Raw genomic sequence first — 18,072 nt, 5'->3', positions numbered from 1 at the left:
CACCTGGTTGAACCGGGGGGCCGGAAGCCACAGCCACTCCGTCTTGGAAGGGTTGAGTTTTAGTCGGTTGCCATCCATCCAGACCCGTACGGCCTCCAAACACCGGGACATCATTTCGACGGCCTCATTGGGGTGGTTCGGGGTGGAAATGTATAGCTGAGTATCATCAGCATACAGATGATATCCCACCCCAAAGCCACGGATGATCTCGCCCAGCGGTTTCATGTATGTGTTGAACAGGAGAGGCGAGAGCACCGATCCCTGTGGCACTCCACATGTGAGTGACCTCCGGGTCGAACTCTGCTCCCCTGCCAACACACGTTGCGTCCGGTCAGAGAGGTAGGAGCCAAACCACCGTAAAATGGTGCCCCTGACTCCCAGCCCCTCTAGCCGGTGCAACAGGATACCATGGTCGATGGTATCGAACACCGCCGAGAGATCTAATAGGACCAGGATAGAGGAACAACCCCTATCTCTGGCCCTCCAGAGATCATCAACCAATGCGACCAAGGCCGTCTCCGTGCTGTGCCCGGGTCGGAAGCCGGACTGGCGCGGGTCTAGATAATCATTTTCCTCCAGGTGACGTGGGAACTGCTGTACCACCACATTCTCTACAACCTTCGCTAAGAAAGGAAGGTTGGAGACAGGACGATAATTGGCTAGGTCCATTGGGTCCAGGGAAGGCTTCTTGAGCAGGGGCCTCACCACCGCCTCTTTCAAGGCGGCCGGTAGAGATCCCTTACCCAACGAAGCGTTCACTAGGCCCAGGAGCCAGTCGCGCGTAACCTCCCAGGATGCCAGTACAAGCCAGGAGGGACACGAGTCCAATAAACATGTGGTGGGTCGCAGACGTCCACGCAACCTGTCCAAATCCTCGATGGCAACCGAGTCAAACTCCTCCCAAAGCGGTCCCTCAAGACTCGCCACGGGCGTCTCTACTGGACCACTGAAAGGGGCCCATCCCATCCGGATTTGAGCGACTTTGTCCTGTAGATATTTCCCAAACTCCTCTGCTCTGCCCTGTAAAGGGGCTTCCCGCGGTCTCTCAAACAAGAGGGAGCGAGTCACCCGAAACAGGGCGGCAGGGCGGTTATCTGCGGACGCAATAAGAGCGGCACAATATTGACGTTTGGCCACTCTTAGTGCCACAAGGTACGTCCTCAAATAGGCTCGTGCCTGTGCTCGGTCAAATTCGGAACGGGAGGATCTCCAACAACTCTCTAGGCGTCTCTTGTGGCGTTTCATCACCCTTAGCTCCTCAGTAAACCAAGGGGCCAGGGTGGTTTGTCGCCGCAGGAGAGGCCGCAAAGGCGCCACCCGGTCTAGGGCCCCGGTAGTCGCACTGTTCCATGCGTCTACCAGGTCCTCTACTCGAGGGCGGGTCAGATCCACAGGAGGTGGCCCAAGCTCCGTCTGGAACCTATCTGGTTCCATCAGGCGCTTGGGGCGGAACCATCTAATGCCTTCCGGTTCCGCCTCCTCGCGGTGGGGGGTAGCACCAGGGAAGTCAAGCCGGAGAAGTGAGTGATCCGACCATGACAGGGGAATAATAGCTAGATCCCCTATTCCCAGATCACTCGTCCATTGGCCAGAGACAAAGACAAGGTCCAGCGTGTGGCCTCCCTCGTGAGTAGGGCCCTGAATTAACTGGGTCAGGTCCATGGCTGTCATGGAAGCCATGAACTCCCGAACCCCCTCAGACGCTTCTCCCATCGACGGCAGATTAAAATCCCCCATCACTAACAGTTTGGGGGGTCTCAACCGCCACCGATGAGATCAGCTCGAGGAGTTCAGGCAGGGCCGCTGACGTATAGCGAGGAGCCAGGTATACTATCAGCAGGCCCAACTGCCTCCCTGGGCCCCATCTCACGACAAGGGACTCACACCCGGATGTCTGTGGCACAGTGAACTCTCTCGGCTCTAAGTCTTCCTGGATAATCACTGCTACCCCACCGCCCCTTCCCTGGGCCCGAGGCTGGTGAAATGCTCAATAACCTGGCGGGCACATTTCCACGAGGGGTAAACCACCCTCGTGGCCCAACCAGGTCGCGGTTATTCCTGCGAGGTCCGGCACCCCCTCCAAAATTAGATCGTGGATGAGGGGGGCCTTATTGACAACGGACCTCGCGTTGCATAACATCAGTCTCAGGCCTTGGGTCTGTAGAACCTGACCACCTAGTCTGCAGGGGTTGGTACGAACGACCGGGAATGACCAAAAACCCCGGTCTCCCAACCGACTACGCGCTCTTGATCTGTCCTCGCACCTGCCCCTCCCCACGACCGTTGGTATCAAGGAGCCCTGCACAGGAATGCTATCTTCCCTCTCCTCCCCCACTCCGCTCCCTCCCCCCTCGACCACACCTAGGTGCCTGGCTCTCCCATCCCTCCTGACTTCCCCCCCCACCCCTGGAACCCCTTACAACTTTTAAAAAACAATTAATTAAAAAACCCCTCAGTGTGCGCTTCCTCCACCTCTCTGGGTTAATGAACCCGTCCTCGAGGTGGGCCCTTGAGAGGGCAGGAGGCCATAGCTGCGAGAGGGGGGACTCCCGCATCAAAATAAGGTCAGACCTCGTATACATAATAAATGGTAAATAATAGATAAATAATAAATAATAGATACATAAATACATCGGGCTAAAGATGGTTACTGGGTGCTGAAGGTGTTAAATAAATCTGCCCGTTAAAAATCATAACAGAACGGCAACCAAGATTACAAGATGAAAGAGATGGGAGAGATGGGTAGAGAAATAGGTAGAAGTGGTTAAAAAATAAGTGGGGCCTATAATCTACAGTTCTTAATAGTAGGGGGTTAGGCAGATCTTAAAAACCGTAAGAGAGTGAGCAGATAGTCCATAGCAGGCGGGGGGGGGGCTCAGCAGCTCCCCATAGTCCTTTCATGCCCCAGATGGTAAGGGGTTAAGTCGTCATCAAAGTTTGTACAGAGACAAGCTGATCATCCATACTGGGAGGGAGGTGGTGTCGGCGGCTCCCCGTGAGCCTTTCAAGCCCCAGCGTCGCCCCAGCGTCGCCTAAGCGCCATTTCAGGCGGCCTCAGTTATTCAATCCACATTTCAGGCGGCCTCTGTTATTCAATCCACATTTCAGGCGGCAACAGTTATTCAATCCACACCTTCTGCCGGCCTCCGGCGCCTTCCAGCAGCTCAGGCGACTCAGATGTTACAATGTTTCCATGTTTCAGTGTTACAATGTCTCACACCCAGCTCAGACCTCCCAAGACCTCCACTGGGCTTCTGGTAGGCTCGGGGCTCCCAGCCGGTCCAGCGGGTCGGGGACTGATGTTTGGAGCCCCCGATGATCTTCCAAGCCGCCTCTGGACTTATTTTGCTTCAGAGTTACATGATCAAACAAATGTCTAAGGTCTTTTGTTTAAAGCAACCAAAATGAACAGATTACTAGTTGAAAAAAATATGTCAAACGTTCTACCATTGAATTATCCTGTAAGACATAATGACAACAATCAGAAATGTAGAGAGGTTTATCAACACCCAGTGCCAATTGAAAACCTAATTATTATTTTATTTGAATAATCAGTAGTTCAGAAATTGTAAGTTTTTGAATACATGTTTTACAGCCATCCATCTATTATCACCATGTCTTCATCTCAAAGTATAGATAGGCTACGAAGCTTTTGGCTTTCATTCATCAAATCCTTGAATGAATCAATTCAACATAATTGTTTCATGGAAACAGTGATTCCTTGCTTCTAAAACTAAGATGACTATGTTGGTTTAATTTTACAATGCTTTAAAGGTACTGTTGGGAATGTGGTGGCTCAGTGGCTAAGATGCTGAGCTTGTCCATCAGAAAGATTGACAGTTCAGCAGTTCAAATCCCTAGTGCCGTGTAATGGAATGAGTTCCTGTTACTTGTCCCAGCTTCTGCTAACCTAGCAGTTCGAAAGGATGTAAAAAATGCAAGTAGAAAAATAGGAACCACATTTGGTGAGAAGGTAACAGTGTTCCATGCACCTTTGGTGTTTAGTCATGTCAACCACATTTCCATGGAGATGTCTTCAGACAGCCCTGGCTCTTAGGCTTTGAAACGGAGATGAGTACCGCCCCGTAGAGTCAGGAATGACTAGCACATATGTGCAAGATGAACCTTTACCTTTATCTTAAGGTCCTGTTATCCTTCTCAGTGAGGGGAGTCTTGTCCCCTAGAAATACTAAGCATCTAAAAAACTCAGCACAGACATCAAGTAAAATCCTTCAGTTTGCAACAATGTCAGTAAACCCAAATGTCAGCCCTGGAGGCCATCTTTAACTTTGGATCCTCAGTGTTAAGTAATTGAGCTCCCCGTTAGGAGAGCGAGTATGCAGAGAAACGTAATGAGAGTGATATGGTAGAACACGCACAAACCAGCATACAGAGACACTGAATAGTATAAAAATATAGTAGTTTACTATGTAGAAATATAGAGGTATTCAGAGTCCGGTTAACAGTCCAAGACATACACAGTTCAGTAATTCAGTTATCAAATAGTCTCAGTTTAACCCACAAAACAGCTAACAGTTGCAAACCACAATACCTCATCATACACCAACCAGCTTCTATCAAAACAGAGAGAGAGAGAGAGAGAGAGATCTAACAACCATTCTCGCTCCCTCTTATGGCTGCTTGAGGTAATTAACCAATTAATCTCTTAAGCATTTAAAGTAACAGTAACATAATCATAGCTTAATATACATTGCCAAGCCAAGCCTAGGGTTACATTCCTAACACTCAGGATTGCCACACTCGGTGGTTGGGCAAGCTGTGGGAAATGGGAGTGGGGATGGATGGAGACAGGGTGAAATGTATAGCCATATCAAGTCAAGGGCGTTCAGCCTGCACCTAGAAAGGCATAATAATAAAATAATAATAATAATAAAATTTTATTTGTTAGCCGCACCCTCTCCAGAAGGACTCGGGGCCGCGTACAATAAAAACACATAAAATACAAATATAGACAGTACATACACATAAATATAGACGTATACGTGGAGGAGGTAGACAGATAAATGGAAATAGAATTAAGATTGCAATTTAAAATCCCCTAAGTAAAATTACAAGATTAAAAACCCGTCAGGAGCGATATGATCAAACTATGGTTGAGCCAGGCCAGCTACTTGGAAAAGGTGGGTCTTGAGCTTTGCACGGAAGGAGCGGAGGTCAGAGGTAGTCCTGATATCCGGGGGGAGGTCATTCCACAGGGCTGGGCCCGCCACAGAGAAGGCTCTGCTCCTAGGCGCCGCCCCCTGACACTGTCTGGTGGACATGACTGGGAAGCAACCCCAGTTGGGACAGGGACGTGATTGGACCATGTGATAGACATGTGGGTCTAGGGGAAGGGACTTTATTTTTTTTATTTAGGTGAGGAAAACCTAGGGGCCTTTCAGATTTGGGTTTCCCCGTATGTGCCAATATGATACTGTATCTCTAATAAAATGGAACTTTGAGGCAGATACATGCCTTAGAGATTTATTTTTGTTGGGGGTGTTACTTGGAACCCGAAGACCCAAAATGCCTTATCCTGACCATTTTGTTGGTGCTAAATGTCATCCACTCTAAAAAGCTCATAATGATTTGCCAGTTAATAAGTAGTTGGGAAGAAGTAGTTGGGAGAAAGTAGTTGGAGACCATATTGTCCTTTAGAGTGGCTGGTTGATTGGTTTAATGAAAAGAAAGACTAGGAGTGACAGGATAGCAGCATTCCAATATCTAAGAGGGTGCCACAAAAGAAGAGGGGGGGAAATCTATTATCCAAAGCATCTGAAGGCAGGAGAAGAAGCCATGTATGGAAACGAATCAGAGAGAAGCAACTTAGACCTGAGGAGACATTTCCTGACAGTGAGAACAATTAATCAGTGGAACAGCTTGCCTCCAGAAGTTGTGAACACTCCAACACTGGATGCTTTTAAGAAGAGATTGGACAACCATCTGTTTGAACTATTATAGGTTTCTTGCTTGAGAAGAGGGTTGGACTAGCAGACCTCCAAGGTCCCTTCCAACTCTAAAATAATAACTATTATTTTGTTGTTCTGATTTTTCCTTACAAACATATAAGGAGGAGAAGAGGAGGAGGAATAGAAGCACCTTTGAATCCTATCGATTAGTGGTTCTAGTTGGTGGATGACCAAGAACTCTTAAAAATAAACCAAGGAAAACTGATTACATCATGATGCATATTCATATGACTTTTGTTCCCCTCTTTTCCTTTCGCTATCCATAAAACCCTCTCTCTGTATCAAATGATAACAATTCTCCCACGCCTTATGTTTTAACATTAGCTTCTTTGTTGCTTCTTTCTCGAGAAATAAAGCTTATTCCTCAAAAATGGTTTCTCATATTTTGCTCAAATTGTATCTACCATAGCATAGAAAAAAGACAATTAGAAAATGATTTAGTTCAAGGTTCCATTAGAACAGTTTTTGCCTTTTGCTGTTTATTATCCAAGCCATTATATTATTTAAAGAAAAGTACTGTGCTAATCCACCTATTATAAACTATTTTAGAAAAGAAAATGAATGGATGGCCTTCCTAACTATTTTGTTGTTGTTGTTGTGTAAAAGCTACATTATCTTGCCCTTTTCAAATTACAGGGAATGAGCTTTCTTGCATCCTTGCTGTGTCTTTAAATAAATTATTGTGGTATGTTTGTTGTTTAAAATAACAAAACAAAGAAAAAAAACAGTGAGTTAAAATCTACAGTATTATTGCAGGAGAGGGAGGGAGTGGGGAAGAAGTTAGCAAGCCTCAAGCCTCCCGTTGCTGTCAGCGGGAGAAATTGGAAACCATCTTTTGCACTGGGCCTTCATGGGAGATGTATGGGGGATATATAGTCAAAATAAAATTCCTTTCTCTGAGAGTCAAGGACATTTTGGATTGTACCTGGATGGGTGTACCTGGGAGGCATCTCCAGTTGGGACGGTGCCTGATTGGACCATGTGATGGACATGTGGGTGCTGGGCAGGGGTTTGGACTTTCATTTGGATGGGGAAAACCTGGAAGCTTTCATATTTGGGTTTTTCCCAAATGTGCCAATATGATATCTCTAATAAAATGGAACTTTGAGGAACTTCAAGACTCAGAGTCTTACAATAGAGTAACAGAATTGGAAGGACCTTGGAGGTCTTCTAGTCCAACTCCTGCTTAGGCAGGAAACCCTACACCACTTCAGAAAAATGGTTGTCCAATCTCTTCTTAAAAGGCTCTAGTGTTGGACCATTCACAACTTCTGGAGGCAAGTTGTTCCACTGATTAATTGTTCTAACTGTTAGGAAATTTCTTCTCAATTCTAAGCTGCTTTTCTCCTTGAATAGTTTTCACCCATTGCTTCTTGTTCTACCCTCAGGTGTTGTGGAGAATAGTTTGACTCCCTCTTCTTTGTGGCAGCCCCTGAGATATTGGAACACTGCTACCATGTCTCCCCTAGTCCTTCTTTTCATTAAACTAGACATATCCAGTTCCTGCAACTGTTCTTCAAATGTTCTAGCCTCCAGTCCCCTAATCATCTTTGTTGCTCTTCTCTGCATTGTTTCTAGAGTCTCAACATCTTTTTTGATATCATGGCGATCAAAATGGAATGCTGTCTTCCAAGTGTGGCCTTACCAAGGCATTATACAGTGGTATTAACATGTCACGTGATCTTGATTCTCTCCCTCTGTTTATGCAGCCTAGAACTGTGTTGGCTTTTATTAGTAGCTGCTGCACATGGCTGGCTCAGATTGAAATGGTTGTCCACTAGGACTCCAAGATCCCTCTCACAGTTACTACTATTGAGCAAGGAACCATATATATTGTTTTGTTTTGCATTGTGTTTTTCTTGCCTAAATGTAGAAATCTCTCATTGGGGGTGTTACTTGGAAACCTGGCATTGCCTTGAATTCATAAAGTGGCTCTTAGGAGAGTTTGAAGCCTCCCAGTCCATTCCTCGATATCTCTGGCCTTCATCACCCTGATTTTTAACAAACTCCCCCGCTGTCACTAAAACGGTCCCCAGATACAATGTGTATGAACTGAAAATCAACATCTGTGGCTCACCCTTTCCCAAAAAACACCTCTCTAGTATTTCTTCCCCTGCAAAAATAACCCACAATAATTCGGTAACAGGTACATTTGCAAGACTATCACACAGTCATCTCTGAGCCCAACATCTTAAAAAGGAAAGAAAGAAAAAGTCACTCAATAACATGACAAAATAGAAACTGTTTCTTGGTTTTATTTTGCCCAAGCTGAAATGTGGTAATATTCCACTCCTAGATTATAAAGCTAAAGTGTTCTAATGTGATAATGTCCCCAAAATGTTGGAGTGTAATTCCCAACCAATCATATTCAAAATCAATTTCATGCTATTCTTCTATAATTGCAGCATTTACACGCATTGTGGAATAGATTTATAGTGTCAGGGTTACTTCTGCATTTAAAACAAAGAACTATTCATAAGTTTACCAATGACAATTTTCTTGGAAGAGTGGTTGTCTTTGGCAAGGTTATCTTTATATTAAAATCTTGGTTTCTGCTCTATTTACTAGGATTTCTTTAAAACATTTGTTTTTTGTAAGGCTTAAGGAATCACTGTGAATCTTTCATTATCTCACTCTCTATTGACTCGCTATCTCATGCAGCTTTGGCTATTTTTTTTTAAAAAAATACATTCTTTTCCATCTTACCTTGTCTAAGACGCTAGGTGGCTTAATTAAATGATGGCTTAACAAAATTATATTCAAACGGAGTGCGGGTGGCGTAGAGTTAAAACATGCAAGATGCAGAAAGAAATAGAAATTATTTTTCTTGGGGAAAATTTAGAGGGACTTTTCAAACGTTAGAAATTACTTTATTCAGTCTCCATTAGGTGAATATTTCTTTTTTCTTTCTTTCTTCCCAGTTAATGCAAAATCACATGGGTGGATATTCAGCCGGTTCAGACCGGCTCGGGGAAACCAGTAGCTCTGATGATCAGCTGGGAGCGAACCAGTTCACTCGATGATCAGCTGTGCCTGCCCGCCCATCTCTACGCTTTATTTATCTATATCCTCTCAGCTGATTCTTGCAGCAAAGCAGATTGCTGCGCATCAGCTGTGTTATGCCCCAGGAGTAACATGGAAGGTAAGTTTGGTTAAAACTGCACATGCAAATGCAAACCATGCGATTACCAAACCAGTTGTTAAACCAGCATGATCCCACCTCTGAATATCCCTGTTGTCACTACCTGCCTTTTATTTTTTTTAGCAATGTTCACTACAATAGTGTGATGAGAAAAACCAAAGGTTTTTTTTTTCTCACAAAAAAAGCTATTTTGGCAACAATCCTAGTTCAAATACATTTTGTTATTACACATCCATTTCATAAAGGAACTTCATAAAGCTGAACTCTCAATTGGAGAAGTGGCAGTTCAATGGGACAGCTTTCTCCAGTCAAAGATGCAACGGTCTTTACTTTTGATCTTTTGTTCATTCGGTGGCATTTCATTTTTTACTTTTGTTTTTAGATTTTCCATTTGACTGTCTTGACGGCACAAAAGTATTAATCAACTGTGGTATTTGTTTAAAAAATGAAATGGAGGGAAGGGGATGGTATTTTTCTCGTCAATGTTCACTCTCTTTCTTTCTCTTTTGTTAATGTTATTTCTCTTTCTCTTTTTTTCCCTCTTTCTTTCTCTTTCTCTGTTTTACTACTGGTTCTATGGGCATGGCTTGGTGGGTGTGGCAGGGGAAGGTTACTGCAAAATCCCCATTTCCTCCCGATCAGCTGGGATTCGGGAGGCAGAGAATAGATGGGGGCGGGGCCAGCCAGAAGTGGTATTTGCTGGTTCTCTGAATTACTCAAAATTTCTGCTATCAGTTTCCCAGAACTGGTCAGAACCTGCTGAATACCACCTCTGAGGTGTAGTCCATATTATTGTCTTCTTTGTTTCCTTACAATTTATGAACTCCCCCCTCCTCCTCTTTTTCTTTCATTCTACAGCAATGTATAAGTGCTTCTTTAAATTTTACCTTTCACAAGATCTAAGAAGACATGGGAATGGGTAAGAGGGATGGAGGAGGCAGATGCCTGCATATTGCCCTTAAAAGAGCCTAATATTTTGAAGAATAGAAAGAACAAAGCTATTCATCTTTCTCCATAATAACCTAAGGTCTCAGGTGTAATGTACAATGACAGTGCTTACAACATAGCGAAACAGAAGGCAACGAGTGCTTTTCAAGATTTTTTTTTTTTTAAAGGAACCTGAAGCTCAAAGAAATCCCAATTTAGAAATCAAAGAGATAACTGAATGCCTTTAGTAATAGGCTGGAATTTAAGGGAAACCAACATAGAACTTGAATTTAATTACTCCAGTGAGAAGATGTGTTTTAGTAAATCTTGCTTTATTTAAAGCAACCTGGAGTTGTCCTCCTAACACTGAAGATCAAGAAGTACTGCATTTCCTGCATCAGATGAGGAAAGCACATCTTTCTCCTTCTGACCTGGCCATTTTCTACAGGGGCACAATTGAGAGTGTTTTTAACAAACTGCATCACTGTTTGGTTTGATGGCAGCAGTGCTTCAGATAGAAAATCCATATAGAGAGCGGTAAGGACAGCCGAGATTATAACTTTCCTTTATTCAGGATACTGCTTAAAAGCACTACATGCTTAGAGCTCAAAGCATCATTAGAGACCCGCTTTATGGTCTGTTTCTGTTGCTCCTCTTTGGGAGGAGATTCCAAAGCATTTTTAGCAGGACTACCAGGTTCTGTAACAGCTTTGTTCCCAATGCCATCCATCTGGTAAACTCACAAGATTCATTTTTGCTGCACTGTACATGTATACATCTGAACTTGACTATATTGTTTCCTCTGTGTCATAGAATATATCTGGGTATAGGCATAATTTTGTATTCATTTATTTATTTTGTCATCTTTATACAATGTGTATTGGAGGTGGTGACCTTTGAGAGCTGTACACATCAAAATTTCATTTTAATGTATTCCAGTTAGTGTGCATTCAAAGTGACAATAAAGTTATTCTAAGTTTAAGTATATTCTAAGTCTACTTTACCTAATATTCTTTTTCCAGATGTTCATACTGAAGTGAAGTGTTAAAGCAGTAGCCTGCCTTTGGCCAGATTTTGCCACGTTGGCTTATATCAGAAGAATGTTTATGTCAAAATGGATGTTTTTAAATATATATTAGCCAAGTTTCTGGGTTTTTTTGTTTTGTATGCTTGTAAACTGTTATGACTGATTTTATTTAAGATCATCACAGATGGGGAGTACAGCCAAGAAATTAAAAGACACTTGCTCTTGGAGAGGAAAGCTATGGCAAATCTAGACAGGTTTTCCCAGTTGCAATGTATGGCTGTGAAAGTTGGACCATAAGGGAGGCTGAGCGCCTTTGAACTCTGGTGCTGGAGAAGACTCCTGCAAGTCCCTTGGACTGCAAGGCAATCAAACCTGTTAGTCCTAGAGGAGATCAACCCTGACTGCTTATTAGAAGACCAGATCCTGAAGGTGAAATTCAAATACTTTGGCCACTTAATGAGAAGGAAAGTCTCACTGGAGAAGAGCCTCATGCTGGGAAAGATGGAGTGCAAAAGAAGAAGGGGACGACAGAGAATGAGGTGGCTGGATGGAGTCACAGAAGCAGTTGGCGTGAGCTTAAATGGACTCCAGAGGATGGTAGAGGACAGGAAGGCCTGGATGAATGTTGTCCATGGGGTTGCGATGTGTCGGACATGACTTCGCAGCTAACAACAACAACAACAATTTAGACTTAAACTTAGAATAACTTTATTGTCACTTTGAACATACAATAATAAGCGTATATTCAAATGAATTTTTTTTGCATACAGCTCTTAAAGGGTCACCACCTCCAATTTACACTACATACACATGACAAAATGAAAATAAATAAATACAAAATTATGCATATGTCCTCATATATTATATGACACAGAGAAACAACCCAGCCTGGTTCAGATGTATGCATGTCCATGGTGAGAAAAACAAATCTTGCATGTTTTTTTTATGATCGTTTTTGGTGAAACATCTGGCCTCCTGTTCCGTGAAGAGCCTTAGATGGAGTAAAAAATAATAATAATAATTGTACTGAGTCAGGTTTCCCTATAAACTATTTAAAAACAATACTGGAAAAATAAAGAAGAAGAAGAAGAAACTCTGCTGCTCTGGCAGTCCTTTAATGAACCGCAATGATGGATAAGGTTTTCTATAAGCAAACAGCTATACAGAAACCGTAAAATGAGAACGAGGATTCATGGAATAACATTATGCTAATCCCAAGAAACTAATTCTGGTGATGTACAGCTACTGCCTATATTCCATTCACCACCCCACTCACCAAACAAGAATTGCACTGCTGAGACAATTCAGAACTTTGCTGTCAGAGTGTTACACTTTGCAGTGAGTCAATGCCTGATGAGTTACAATGGGGAAACAAATCCTTTTTATGGCTATTATTTCATTCCTCGCATATTTGGGGGTCAGAAGAAATCAGTGGGGTGGACTGGATGATTAGTAATAGGGAAAGTTTAGTTTAGATTATTCAGAAGGGCATCCCACTGAGATCAATGGGACATTCTCCCTGGTAAATACTCATTTATGTGGATATTCTGAAAAAAAACTCCTTGGTTAGGCTTAAGGGTAGGTTTATTTACGTGGGCAAGACAAAGCACCCAGCTGATCCTGAAAGATGTATTATTATATGAATATTGTTCACTATCTCTCGGTAGTAATCCTCATGAATAGTCTCCATTTTTCCTCTCTAAGTTGCTATTACAGATTTGCAGAGAATTTGGCATAATTCAACAAAAACCCAGACAAGCAGCAAATGTGAGCAAGGGATAAGTTGTACCGTGTTTCCCCCAAAATAAGACAGGGTCTTATTTTCTGTTGACCTCTGAAATAAGTGCTTGGCCTTATTTTGGAGGTCTTATTATTTTTGAGGTGCAGAAGGCGGTGAGCGTGGTCACCTCATGGGTTGCAATATTTTTGGGGAGGGCATATTTTCAGGTGAAGGCTTATTTTAGTGCATGCACTCCAAACCTCAATTGGGCTTATCATCCAGGGAGGTCTTATTTTCAGGAAAACAGAATATTAGTTTACAAGAACAAATCCAACACAGTATAAAGGCACAACTTTAAGACTAACTAGCCTGCTCTGGGGGTGGGGAATGCCCAAATAAAGTTCTTTGGTCTTGAAGGCTCCATGGTCTACATCTAAGAAAGCTTAATTGAAGGTTGTGAAATGGATGCTCATTGCTAACCATATTCACCTAAAATCTAAATCCATGTAATGGTACATGGCCATGACAAAGCACCAAGAAATCCATTGGATGTCTATCATTGAAATGATCATTTGAATAGTGGATCATCCAGTGTCATTAGGAGAGAAAAAAACTTACTGCACTTCAGTGAGAGCTGGTGATATCATTGCATAAAGTAAGACTGTTAGTTAACTATTATTGTTATTTGTTACTATCACCATCATCATCAATGACAATAAGTGTTTGCCAAATAATTTGATTTGAATAGTGATACTGTAGAATTTTTCTTTTGATATGCATCTATCTATAAATCTATCTCTATCTATCTATCTATCATCTATCTATCTATCTATCTATCTATCTATCTATCTATCTATCTATCTATCTATCTATCTATCTATCTATCTATCTATCTTTATATCTATCTCTATCTATCTTTTAATCTATCTTTATATCTCTGTCTATCTATCTATCTATCTATCTATCTATCTATCTATCATCTATCTATCTATCTATCTATCTATCTATCTATCTATTTATCATCTATTTATCTTTCTATCATCTATCATCTATCTATCTATCTATCTATCTATCTATCTATCTATCTATCTATCTATCTATCTATCTCTATCTCTATCTATCTATCATCTATATCTATCTATCTATCTATCTATCTATCTATCTATCTATCTATCTATCTATCTCTATCTCTATCTATCTATCATCTATATCTATCTATCTATCTATCTATCTATCTATCTATCTATCTATCTCTATCTATCTCTATCATCTATCTATCTATCTATCTATCTATCTATCTATCTATCTATCTCTATCTATCTCTATCATCTATCTATCATCTATCTATCTATCTATCTATCTATCTATCTATCTATCATCTATCATCTATCATCTATCATCTATCTATCTATCTATCTATCTATCTATCTATCTATCTATCTATCTATCATCTATCTATCTATCTATCTATCTATCTATCTATCTATCTATCTATCATCTATCTATCTCAGAGGTGGGTTGCTACCAGTTCACTTCGCATATGTTTTGCACTGCACGTGCATGGCCACTTCAATGTAAATTGTTTTTCTCGCATGCACAGAATTTATGGTGGTGACATCAGTGGTGGCGAGGGAACTAGTTTGAGAGTGTGGCAAGCCTGGGTCGCTGCTGGTTCTGTGACCCAGGCAAAAATACCACTACCGGATCAGCCGAACTGGGCCAAACTGGGAGCAACCCACCTCTGATATAGATAGATATAGATAGATAGATAGATAGATAGATAGATAGATAGAGATATAAAGATAGATAGATAGATAAATAGATGATAGAGATGATAGATAGATAGATAGATAGATAGATAGATAGATAGATAGATAGATAGATAGATAGATAGATAGATAGTTGATAGATAGATAAAGGAGAGAGAGAGAGAGATAATGATATAGGGACACGGTGGCTCAGTGGCTAAGATGCTGAGCTTGTCAATCAGAAAGGTTGGCAGTTTGAACCCCTAGCGCTGCGTAACAGAATGAGCTCCCATTACTTGTCCCATCTTCTGCCAACCTAGCAGTTCGAAAGCACATAAAAAATGCAAGTAGAAAAATAGGGACCACTTTCGGTTGGAAGGTAACAGCATTCAGTTCAGTAAACCTTCGGCATTTAGTCATGCTGGCCACATGACCACAGCAACATCTTCTGACAGTGCTGGCTCTTCAGCTTTGAAACAGAGATGATCACTACCCCCTAGAGTCGGGAACATCTAGCACATGTGTGCAAGGGGAACCTTTGCATTTGTATATGATATAGATCTTTCAATCATGTCTGAGACAAGTCCCTCTACATTTTCTTGCCAAGATTTTTCAGAAGTGGTTTGCCAATGACTCTTTCCCAGGACCAAGAGAGAGGGACTGGCCCATGGTCATTCAGCTGGCTTCGTGGCCAAGGCAAGACTAGAACTCATGGTCTCCTGATTTCTAACCTGATCCCTTTGCCACTACACCAAACTGCTCTCTACCTACATCTAACTGCAATAAAATAACTAATTTTACAATGGTTGGAGTGCAGTACTGCAGGCCACTTCTGCTCCCCGCTGGCTGCCTGCAATTTGGCAGTTCAAATCTGACCAGGCTCAAGGTTCCTTCTGAGGTGGGTAAAATGAGGACCCAAATTGTTGGGGGCAATAGGCCAAGTCTGTAAACTACTTAGAGAGGGCTGTAAAAGCACTGTAAAGTGCTATATTACTCTAAGTGCTGTTACTATTTCATTTGTTTGTCTACTTTATGAGCTTTGGGGGGTCATTCTCAGATTTTCAATATAAATAATCAGTCTCCTTCCAACTGAGTTTAATTCCTAGTGACTTTATGGATACATTCATGTTGTTTTCCTGGAAACAGTAGAGCAATACCTTGCCTCTATTTTTTATGACATTTCCAGTATCTCCAGTAGACCCTACAGCTGGACAGTTTACTAATGTCTTCATACTCAGGTGATCTTGAAATCTTTCGGGAATGAACCAAGTTATCTAGATGCTTCTACGTCCTATTGGCACAGCTTTATCCAAAGCAATTTTAGAGATTTAGGAAGGAAAAAAAAAGGAATTTTCTCTACCTCATGTCACACCACTCACTATTTCCTTTTAGATTAGATTAGATTAGATTAGATTAGATTAGGTTGGGTTGGGTTGGGTTGGGTTGGATTGGATTGGATTGGATTGGATTAGATTAGATTAGATTAGATTAGATTAGATTCGATTCTGAATTTTCCATTTAGGTGATACAAGAATCTTGGTCAAGAGTTTACCCCTATTCCTTCTGTGCTGTCTTGTCATTGATCAGTGGAGGGCTCTTGCTGTGAGGGTTCTGACCAATGCCCTAATTAAATCATGAGCCTTGAGCCAAGCTTCAAAAGAAATCCAGTTATTTAGTAGGAGTTTCATGTCGGCACTTTCCAAGTGAAGCCCACTCTGACCCCACTAAATTTACATCCTGGCTTTGACCCTGTTTCCACCCTCCCCCCCCCTAGTGTGCCATCAGTCACATTCTCTAACGAAGCAATTTTGTGGGTTGTAGACATCACTCCCCTCCGTCCACTGTGGGTAACCCTGGAGACGGCCTTGACAGAGAGATGGCTGGAATGTGCTTTTGTTTTAATGGACATCCTACCTCACCGTGTCCACAGAGTGTGTTTCCCCATCCCCCTTGCCTATGGCAACTCGAGAGCAGGTCAGGGATGCTTTGCGAGTTGACCCTCTCTTTATGGCATTAAATGGTTTAACTTCTTCTCTGGGCTCTTGATGTGAAATGATTCTCCAGTCCTCGACCCATATTCAGCCACGAAGATTGAATTGTACAGTTGCAACATCTGTCTCTCCTAATGGGTGCTAATCATGGCATTTGAATTCCTAGTGAGGAATATCATTACAAGAGATATCAGCCCATCTGGACCACACAGCTGTAACTTGCCAGTGTTCTGGGCGGGGGGGGGGGAAGAAAAGCATCCTCTCTCCCACCTGTACGTTGTAATACTGACTGTTATTTTTCCAGTTCCCTTCTCATGGCACAGCAGAGCCTCGTGATTGACACAACCAACGGTGACATATCACAACACAATATGTTTGCGGGTGAGGGGACAAACACCAAAGCCACATGGCGACAGGTGATCAAAGGATCCCACATCCTCTCGAGTTTTGCTCTGTGGAAATCAATGGGAAGAAAGCGAAATTAAAAAAAAAATCAGCTCAGCAGCTCACATTTGCATGAGCTAGTGGAGGAAAACACTCTTTGTGAATTGTGTTTGTTCTCTGCAGCCTGGAGGCACCGACAAAGAACTGCATATGTCCCTCATACATCATATGAGACATAAATAATAAAAAGTAGTTAATTATGAACAATCCACTTTCTCCCATTCTGTAAAGTATACCTGCTGTTTCCCCTTTTTTGTTGTCTCAGATAAACTTCAAAGAAAATCCAGCAATATCCTTTCAATGGAAGCATCAAGGAGAATAGAATCTTCCTGGAAAAACCAAGGGGGACCCCCCCCCCCCAAAACAAGCATGTTGTGTTTTATAGGCTTCCATGTTTAGAGGCACCAATAAATTCTTTGTTAACATGGGGAGATTTCTGAATTTGGGCATGGGATTTCCTACCTTGCTCTCCACACCATTTCTCAAGCTACTTTAATAATAAATTGCATCGCCGGTCAAATAGATCACAGCAGTTGTGTTTTGACCTAATAAATATTCATTGTCTTAGTCCATGATGGCAAACCTATGGCACGCATGCCAGAGGTGGCACACAGGCCACTCTTTGTGGGCATGTGCTTCATCACCAGCTGCTCTTCTGTTTGCAATGCGCACATGGGCACCAGCCAGCTGAGCTTTGTGGATGCGGGAGCACCAGAAAATAGCTTGAAAATGCCCCCCAAAATGTCCCCAAAACAGGCCATTTGGGGGCATTTTGGGGGGTATTTTCAGGCCACTTTTCAGGACATTTGGGGGGCTTTTTCTGGACTTTTTCCTGGCCATTTTCAGGTCACTTTTGGGGGCATTTTTGACCCAAAAAAGAACCAGGAAAACATCCAGAAAATGGTCTGAAAATGTTCCAAAAACAGCACAAAGAATGTCCTGCAAACACCCAAAAATCAGGCATGCACACACCGGCCAGCTGGTCTTCGATTTTCTGGTACTCTGGCGCATGCATGGGCACATGTGTACACACATTCCGGTTTAGGCACTCAGTTCCAAAAAGATTCACCCTCACTGGTCTAAGTTTTGTTCACCATGAATCCA

Source organism: Natrix helvetica (genome assembly GCF_964273705.1).
Source record: "Natrix helvetica genome assembly, chromosome: 3".
NCBI lineage: Eukaryota > Metazoa > Chordata > Lepidosauria > Squamata > Natricidae > Natrix > Natrix helvetica.
Note: the sequence above shows the minus strand (reverse complement) of the source record.